Raw genomic sequence first — 8,780 nt, forward strand, 5'->3', positions numbered from 1 at the left:
TAAAACACCGCGGTGAAATCCGAGGGAGCTGCCATTCACTCTTACCGCTCTATCAAGGGCTTATCTTTCATTTATGTGTGTGTGTGTGTGTGAGTGTGTGTGTGTGAGACTACCTGCAGGGTTACAAAGCCATCAGAGGCTCATTTAAGGACAGACTGACCTATAAAAGCTGTGGTCAAGTGGCAGAGAAGCACTTAAAGAGGATCCAGCCGAGTTTAAGGTGAAAGAAAATCTCACCGGGTGTTATGGACAATTTAAGTCTTTTTCGTCACATTTTCACCACCATGTGAACATTTATTCACCATGCAGGTATAAAATGTCACTGCCTTTTATTTGAGATAAGTTATATCTCTGCTAAAAAAAAACATAAAAGAGGGAAAAATCAACCCAGGCTCAGTGATTTATCCTGTTATCTACTGTATTCTGTTGTTTTTGTTAAGAAGATATGTCAAAGAACAGATTTTGCTGACATTTTGGTGGGAAAATGATAACATGATCAAAGAGCTTATGCTTTATTTTAAAAGTTCTATCAAGGGTGGGAAGGTACAATACTTTTCATCTTTCCTTCTATCCATCTCCCTCATCTGCACAAGTTCACTGGTCAATCTGACATACGTGTGTACTGTATGTATGTAAAAACAACCACACAAATGGTGTTTCAACTCTGTGTTTGCACAACTGATCAGAAGATACAGTATCTGTTTGTGTGAAGGCCACAGTGTACAGGAAATATATAATTAGACTTAGATAAAAAACTGATTCAGCAGAAACAGAGATACAGAAGACGGATACATCAGTTGTTTCTGACCAGTTGCTCGGTTACGGCAAAATAACCCACATCCCACAACAGAGATCGGCTGACATGGACACACTGGGTCTCAAGAAAGAACAGATTAATTCATGGACGAGAGATATAAACGCAAAATATGTAATTTTCTGCCACTTTCATTCAAAACAACAACAAAAGACGGAGTTTGATGAGGTTGTACACATAAAACACTGAATAAAGCAGTTTTACATTAATGATTAATGTTTCTCCGACGCTGTTCAGCAGACACAGGATGTCCGGAGGGGCTGCTAGCCGAGGGGCTGCTAGCCGAGGGGCTGCTAGCCGAGGGGCTGCTAGCCAAGGGGCTGCCGCTAATGTTTGCTCAGCTTGTTTCTCTGATAACTTAAGATCCAGATGTCTGATGACTAAAATCCTTCATCCAGTTAAAAGATACAGTTAAAAACGACCAAGATCTAAAAAGTTTATCATAAAAATGTGGCTTAAAACTGAATAAAAAGTCAAGTTACGACAGTTTCTGGCAGACAGCCACGATGCTGATGCATGTGTAAAGGGGATATGACACCATTGAAAGGCGGTCAAATGAAACAGACCTTGATTAAAATGACATATTTCTCTGGGATTGAAAATTGTCGGAAACATTTGGGATAATGTGAGTACACAACTCAACAAAATATACAACATTTGCCTACTTGTTTTTAGACATACCTTTAAGTTAACTTGTCGCATTCACCAATTTTCTCATACAAATTTTTTCTGTGTGAGTGATCCAGACCTGTGGTACAAGTCATGAACAATCTGCCTTTCTTCACACGGTAGAAACATTTGAGAATCATATTGCTTTCATCTGAACAAATTTGGAGCTAAATGATACCAAAATTAACTAAAATAAAATGTATGATTAAAATAAGCTTGATGCCAAATGAATAACCTGTTCACTGTATCCTCATCATCATGGCTTTCTAAGGGGTTTCAAAGTTTTAAAAAAAATACTCTGTATATTTTATTTGCAAAGTTTCAGCACAGAAAGCCTCTTCTGTTGCACAGACAGTGTTATATCAACTACTGTTCATAGCAGTTAAGGGTTGGCGTTAATTATGCTATTATAATTACATCTCATTAACGGACACCTACTCGTGAACAGGTGTAATTCATCAAGTTAAAATGAACAATTTTTGTGCAGTTAAGAGAGTTTGGTGAATCTGACTTAGAAAACCTGTACAAGCAAATCTCAGAAAAAAGTAGAAGAGGATAATAATCCCAACATGTTCCTGCATCGGACCCAACGTCAGACTAAACAATGATAGTCCAGTCTGATTATTAGTCTGTAGAATAAGAGAGCTGGTTTATGGTCGATCAGAACCGGATCATACAACATGCTGACCGACCACATCGGAAATCAAATGTGTTTATAGTTGTTTTGAACGCAACACTCAAAGGTGCAGTAAAAGCCAACTTTCATAGAAAAGGGTTTTCGTTTTAATACAGAACTAACGGCGCGTTTTCAGACAGTTTCTCCTGTAAGACATTATTAGACCATGTCCCCACTAAGCTAGCTTAATTCGTAAACACATCTTTTTCTCTCCATTTTGGCCTTTTGTCCACTAAAAACAACCTCCAGAGTGTATAAATCTGAAAACACCAGCTTGGTGTTGTTTTGTGTTCGGGGACATTTCATTGGAAGAGGAAGAAGAAGAAACAGAACAACAATAAAAACGATGGCGGATGGTTTCATGCAAGTGTTGTTCTCTTCATTGTCTACTTTGACAGCTTGTTTAGAGTTAAATGTAACTATCTACCACATTTCTCTCACTGAAATTGTTTTAGTCTGCTTGCAATAAACAAAATGTCAGGAAGCTGCTGCCAAAATGGAAACAGTACACCGTTTCTTCTTCACTGGTTTTCTGTGGCTGACTTGCTCGTCTGTCCTCTGCACATGCTCAGTAAGAGGAGTATTTTCAGAAACAAGCTGAAACTCCTGCTGTGGACGCGTGTCGTCTTTGCTCGAAAACGGCATTTAGCCGGCTTAAAGGAAACGTGGTGTTAGTGTCGCACTTTGTTGTTCACAAAAAAAAGTGACAGAAATAGTTGAAGTGTGAAGAGTGAAAAGGAGAGCTACAGAGAGAAGATGAACCTCTGGCTTCTTTCTCACCTCTGCAGAGCAGCGCTGTGTGAAGTTTGGTGTGAATGTCGGCTCAACTGTTCCAGACAGCTGTATTCTGCCTCTGAAGGATTATATTGGCCCTTAACTATGGAAACAAATAACATCATTAATATTTTGAGCGTTTTATTCTGCCAGAATAAAACGTTGGTATTGTACGATTCTGCAAACCACAGATATGTTGAATATCTACTTTTCAACATGTGTAATATGTATCGTATCAACATTTCTGAAGTGACACATGACATCTATATGAGTTGACTCTCTTATTAGGAGGAAGAGGGGTTGGTTGGTGGATGATTTGGAAGTTTGTTGGCAGAAACCAATGCCCACTTCCTGTTTTCCTGGCGAGAAAACCAGGTGTTTTTAGTGAGACATCGGGACATTTGCAGCCGTTTTTATTCTATTTTTTTAATTTAATTTTAACTCAAACCATGATCTCTCCCTAACCAAGTGGTTTTTGTGCCTAAACCTAACCAGACCTTAACCACAGCGTTGTCAAATCATAAAACATCACTATTCAACGGATAACGGCCGACATTGAAACATAGACATTCAACGTATCCGTGGTTTGCAGAAACGTACAATGCCGACGTTTTGTTCTGGCGATCGGGTTGTTCAAGCTCCGGCTTTTAGTCATTGTGCACATCCATGATGAGATGTGTGTGTAGCAACAAGACCAAAACCTCACGCTTTTTATCTTTGAATACATTTCACCATGAGGATGTTATAAATCTTTATCAAATTAGATCTTTACTGTACCTCTCCTAAATGTTGTTTTGAACAACAAACTTTTTGGTCAGATTTTTTAAAACGGCGAACACTTTTCTCATCTCTGAGTCAGGCCTGTAATCACATGCTCACATGCTGTTTACTGTGATAACAAGCAACTTTTTGCCAGGAAGTCTTAGCTGTAGCTTCATCTCAGGATGACTAATATGTGCTTCAGAGGAAAGAGCTGACTCCACTCAGTTTACCTCCCTGCTCTCATCTAATCACTGAGTTCAAGAGGAGGAGAAGAAGAGCAGCTCACATTCGAGGGATGATACCTCACAGTGATCTTCCCTTATGTCTTTATGTATCTTCTGCCTAAAGGGATTTAGAGCGAGTTAAACATCTGCGCTGTGATTTTTAAACTCGTGTGCTATTCTTCTTCTCTTTTTCCTCCTGAGGCTCTGTGACAATGTGTGAAAAGCTAATTGCTGCTGACTTTATTCTAATGATATTCATGCCACAGGAGCAGCCGTGGCACAAACACCTTTACACTGAGATCAAAAGTAACAGTTGTTAGAAAACTTGTCAGCTGTTTGCTGCATGTGATGTCTGATTATAACGTTGTGGGGTGAAAACTAGACCTGGAATAAAAAAGCATTTCTGCCCTCAGTTGATACCAAATTCGAGAGCTAAGATTAGTTTTTCAGAAGTATAAAAATATTTGCTCTTTGAAGTTTTGAGTCCATGAGTTTGGCTGAATAAACAATAAAGTGTCATTACTGTCATAGTTTTATTCTTATTATTTTTATCCAGGTTATCCAGTGTCAGGTTCATTGCTACATGTGGGTTTTGAACAGTCTGTGCAAAATGTGATGAAAAATATAGAAAAAAAATACAGAAAAAATATAGAAAAAATATAGAAAATTGTCAGCCTTATCCTTTGAAATCCCACTGACAATTGACATTATTCACTCCATAGGTTTAAACAAGGATGGTATTTGTTTTAAAAATGGTTTAATACTGTTGTTTAGTCCATATTTAGTTGTTTAGCACCCTTTAACACACCCCGTTTCCCACAAGCCCTTGACCATCTTGGTTTGACAGAAGGCTTGGCTGGATATGACACCAGGACTTCTGCTCCCTGTGAGGTGCTTTCCAAATCCAAAAACTCAAGGGCTGAAGTGTAAGGAATGGATTAAACAGTGTTTGTATGCTAACGTAAACTGCAAATGTTAGCTGACAGGACCGCAGGGCTAATCGTCATTTGGGCTGGGTGATGTTATACTAGCTTGTTCATTGTAATAAGTTTTGTTGCATTCAAGAAGTAAACTGAGTCCATTTACCACCAAGTCAAGTCAATTTTATTTATATAGAAGTTCTCTCTTTACAATATCATTTACAGAGACCTAACGTTCCCTCATGAGCAGCACTTGGTGACAGCAGCAAGGAAAAACTCCCTTTTAACGGCAAGAAACCTTGAGCAGAACCGAGCTCTGGGTGGGCGGCCATCTGCTTCGACCGGTTGGGTTGAGAGAGAGACAAGAAGAAGGGGGGGGGGAGCAGGAGGAAAGAGAGCCTAGCAGAATATAAGTTCCACATAGAAATGCATAGTAATAATAATAATAATTGTAGCAGTGGGTGTTGAGCAGGATCACAGAGGCAGCAGGTGGTTTGCAATCATAGATCCAGATTCTACAGGTCTGGAGGCAGAAATACCTGCAGAGCCGACAGGAGGAAAGAGATGAGAAGGCACAAAACTACGGGAGAGAGAAGATGCCGAGTTAGTAACATGCGTTAATGAATGTGTACAGATGGAGAGGAGGAGGAGGAGGTGAGAGGAGCTCAGTGCATCATGGGAAGTCCCCCGGCAGTCTGAGGTCCAAGGTGAGCCTGGTCGGCCCTAACATAAGCTTTATCGAAAAGGAAAGTTTTAAGCCTACTCGTAAAGGACAAGTGTGCAGGATTGGCAGAAATGGAATATAATATTTTTAAGTATGTTTTAATCACCTGAAAATAACAATCATTATATTTTTATTACCGTAGAATGAGTCCTTTATATCTACAGAGGGAGCAGGTCCTCAGGCTGTCAGACTCAAACTGGAGGATGGTTCCACAGCAACAGTGTTTACTGTCATAGAAACACTTGATAAAACATAACATTCAATAAATTCAAGTGTGTGCTCTGGGTGATGATTGTACGCTTCCTGTGTTCGTATGTGCGTGATGTCTGTTTGTGTTCTTGAACGTGTCTTTTATGGTTTTCTTCTCCTTTTTTCTTTGTGTGCCAATGTCAATGTGAAGCACCTGCATTAAAAAAGGTGCTATATAAATAAAGTTTTACTTACTTACAAGAAGACTTAAGACACCAGAAAATATTCACATTTGAGAAGCTGCAACCATTTTTTTTTCTTACAGAATGAATGCAAACGATTAATTGATTATCAAAATAGTTGGCAATTAATTTAATAGTTTTCAACATATTGATTAATCGTCGCAGCTCTCTTGATAATTATCACCTTGGCTCTGTGTGACTCTGTTCATTGGAAACTTACTCATCACTGGTGAGGATGATCTTACATTTTAACTTCATTTCCTCTTAGTTCCACATCTTCGCTGTCACATCAAAACCGGCTGGTTCAGGACTGTCAAACTTGATGAGAAGTTGTCAGAAGTTGTGTGTGACACTTTTCATTCTGGTATATTTAATTATAGTATGAAGTTAAGGACTGTTTTGTGGATCAAAGTGAAGCCGGGTGTCATTTTTCTCTCTGAGACACTTTTACTTTTTACACCAGAAGGCGTTCAGAGATGGAAGATGTCTTTCTGTCCCTGAGGGAGTTGAAAAAAGTGATGAAAACTCACTGACAGAAAACTACATCCAAGTGCAGTCATAGTACCAGCAGAAGTACTTGAAGTAGATGGATTAGCGGTTGTTATACTGTAGAAGTAACAGTAGAAGTAATACTAGTGGTAGTGCAAATAGTAACAGTCAATATTAGTAGAACAGTAGCAGCAGTGGTAGTAGAATAGTACTAGTAGCAAGTAGTAGTGCTAGTAAAATAGTAGTAGAATAATAATGGCAGTAAAAAAAGAACTATTGTAGAATGACAGTAGTACAATAGAAATAGTAGTAGTGGTATTAGTAGTAAAATAGTAGTAATGTCAGCAGTTGTTGTCGTATTAGAATGATCGTAGAAGTAATAGTACTTGCAGTAGCAGCAGAATAGTGGTAGTAAAAAAAAGAAGTTAAAGAAGATGGGTTAGCAGTTGTAATACTGTAGAAGTAACAGTAGGAGTAATACTAGTTTTAGTGCAAGTAGTAGTAACAGTCACAATAATAATAGAATAGTAGTAGCAGCAATGGTGGTAGAATAGTATTAGTAGTAGTAGAATATTACTAATAGCATAGCAGTAGTAAAAGTAGCAGTAAAGCTAGTAAAATAGTAGTAGAATAATAATGGAAGTAATAAAAGAACTATTGTAGAATGACAGTAATAGAATAGTAGTAGTAATAGTAGTAGTAGTAAAATACTAGCAGGGTTAGTATTAGTAGAATGGTGGCAGTAGTAGTTGTAGTAGCAGTTTCCTACTGTAGTAGTAGAAGAAGTAGCCTGTGGTAGAAGAATGGTACTCATAGTAATGTCAGTTTCATAGTAGTAGTACACCTTATGTGTAAATTCATACTGCTTGTTGAATCAAGAGCTTTGTACCTCTGCATGTTCACTCACCATAAATGAGTCCACAACTGCAACAGATTTATCCTCAAATGGGAAAAAAAAAGCCTGAAAGTATTGAGAGCTGAAGAAGGGAAATCTGTGCAGTCATTGGGTTTCATCTATCGCAAACAGAATTTTTAATGTGATCGTCTCATAAAAAATAAAAAGTCAAAAGAATGAGAAGGCGTTATTTCAGTAGATTCATTAGAAGGTTGCTGTGTTAAAGGGGGGTTATTTTTATACTGTGATGATGTTGGATTTTAAACAACAGGTGAACATGTGTAAAAATGTTCCCTGAAAGTCAAAAGTCAGGACTCGAGCGCCTCATGGATGAATTAAGGAGAACTAGATACCGAGAAAGATAACGCCCATTCATTCCAAAAGTCATCTGTGTTTCCGCCATGTTGCTTCCTCACACTTGCACGTTTTCAGACCCAAACAGCACATCCACTAGAGTCCTTCTCTAGCTTGTCCGAGACTTCCCCTGGCCGACTTCTGGTTGGCTCATCGTTCACTTGAATAAAATAATGTAATCATGCGTCTCTTTCAGCCTTTCCAAATGTTTTGGATCAAATTCTGATAGTAAAATGAATCATGTCGTGAGGGTTGTAATGCTCAGAAAAATGTATTCACCATTTTACAGCCACTTCTGATGTTTGTAATGTTTGTTGTAAAACTGCCTTTTGGGCCAGTGTGCATCACGTGACAGACCTGGAAGTTGTGATTATACAGCCCAGCGGTGTTGTTCGCGTCGTCCACTCACATATTTCAGATCAGATTCCAGCTCCAACGGATGTATTTGAGAAGTTTATATTTCGAGTCAAGAATGAGAAAAAGAAGTGAAATCCTGCTACTACAGTTTGTTCATGTAGCCTCTGGAGCCAACAGAAGTCTGCTGGGAGGAAACTTCCTGAAGCTGAACCAATCGGAGTAGAGTGGGCTCATCAGGAGCCTATTTCAGACAGAGGCTGAACTGAGGGGCTGCATAAAGGACCAGTAGAAGATAAATAAGGAGTTTTTAACTGTAAATCATGCAAATATATTCCAGTAGAGCCCCAGATTTAAAATACAGACCTGGAAATGTGCAGAATATGTTAACTTCAAAACTGCATCTGAGCAACAAAGAAAAAACAAATATCAATTAGCAATTTAATTACATTTTAGGGATTTTTTTTTACTTTACTGTTTTATTGCTCTGTTTAGTAGTTAATTTGCAGGTCAGGCTGAACTACATAAGAACTTATATTATGCAATGTCATTGATTAAAAATACACAACAGTATAGGAGAAATAAAATTAGCTCCATCTACAACATGAACATAAACATAATCAATAACATTACAATAATTTATAACAGTAACACTCTTAAAAAGCATTTATGCAAAATGAGAACATTTTGCTGA

The 8,780-nt window shown here is 38.3% G+C and overlaps 1 long non-coding RNA gene across 1 annotated transcript; it reads right to left on the minus strand.

Annotated features, from left to right (window-relative positions):
- Positions 1 to 5,000: 5,000 nt before the first annotated feature.
- On the minus strand, positions 5,001 to 5,789 carry LOC121900035. The gene is made up of 2 exons (XR_006096878.1): positions 5,701 to 5,789; positions 5,001 to 5,378 (listed from the first exon to the last, which is right to left on the minus strand). It is a non-coding gene; the product is annotated as an uncharacterized LOC121900035 (long non-coding RNA).
- Positions 5,790 to 8,780: the final 2,991 nt, after the last annotated feature.

This window comes from Thunnus maccoyii, chromosome 1, assembly GCF_910596095.1.
Source record: "Thunnus maccoyii chromosome 1, fThuMac1.1, whole genome shotgun sequence".
NCBI classification, from domain to species: domain Eukaryota; kingdom Metazoa; phylum Chordata; class Actinopteri; order Scombriformes; family Scombridae; genus Thunnus; species Thunnus maccoyii.